We start from the raw sequence: 1,033 nt of genomic DNA, 5'->3' as shown, positions 1-1,033 counted from the left end.
TTCTCCCACGTGGGTGATAGGGACTCATGAACTATTATCTGCTGCCTCTCAGGATGCATTGACAGGGAACTGGATCATAAGTGGAGGTGGGATTCAATCGCAGGCACTTCAGTATGGAAGGTGGGCATCCTAGGCAGTGGCTTAACCCACTGCACCACAGTGCCCTCCTCAGGAAAGTTTTCTTAAGTAATAAGCACTGATTGAATGATGTGGTGATGGGTGGAGTCAGGCTGGCACTACTGGAACATCTATAGTGTGTCCATTTGTGTGAGTCCATTAACCCTCATGAGGTCCCTGGACTCTACACACCATGAGGTAGGACTCGATTTCTTCCTGGTGCCTGTGGCATCGAGAAGCTAACTAAATCACCTAAGTTCAATTAGCAGAAAAGAGCTAGAACTTGAGCTATTATCAGCACTTGCTCTGTAAGAACCTGTGAGATCACTGTAGCCATCGCAGCTGTTTAAACACAGGCGCACACAACAAGCAGATCTCGTTGCCTTTGGGGGATGTGGCTATGCCCCCGGAAGTGAATCTGGAGGCCCTTCACCCCTGTGGAGGAGGCTGCTGGGATCCCTGGGGCCCCACAGAGCCTTCGTGCCCTGCCCTGAAGACAGAAATAGTAAATAAAAGAACTTGTGAGAGATCACTCTTCTTATTTTTAAAAAAGGATTTATTTGGCACACCGGGTTCTAGTCCCAGTCGGGGCGCCGGATTCTGTCCTGCTTGCCCCTCTTCCAGGCCAGCTCTCTGCTGTGGCCAGGGAGTGCAGTGGAGGATGGCCCAACTGCTTGGGCCCTGCACCTGCATGGGAGACCAGGAGAAGTACCTGGCTCCTGCCATTGGATCAGCGCGATGTGCTGGCCACAGTGCACCGGCCGCAGCAGCCATTGGAGGGTGAACCAATGGCAAAGGAAGACCTTTCTCTCTGTCTCTCTCTCTCACTGTCCAGACAGTGACAGGCAGAGTGACAGAGAAAGAGAGAGAGATATCTTGCATCTACTGATTTACTCCCCAAATGGCTGAAATAGCT

The 1,033-nt window shown here is 51.5% G+C and overlaps 1 non-coding gene across 1 annotated transcript; it reads left to right on the top strand.

Moving 5' to 3' along the window:
- The first annotated feature begins 417 nt into the window (after nt 1-417).
- LOC127485144 (small nucleolar RNA SNORA68) lies at nt 418-552 on the top strand. The gene has a single exon (XR_007912321.2). It is a non-coding gene; the product is annotated as a small nucleolar RNA SNORA68 (small nucleolar RNA).
- Nucleotides 553-1,033: the final 481 nt, after the last annotated feature.

The sequence above is a fragment of the Oryctolagus cuniculus genome, chromosome 1 (assembly GCF_964237555.1).
Source record: "Oryctolagus cuniculus chromosome 1, mOryCun1.1, whole genome shotgun sequence".
Lineage (NCBI taxonomy): Eukaryota > Metazoa > Chordata > Mammalia > Lagomorpha > Leporidae > Oryctolagus > Oryctolagus cuniculus.
Note: the sequence above shows the minus strand (reverse complement) of the source record. Positions and strands in the feature narration are given on the sequence as shown.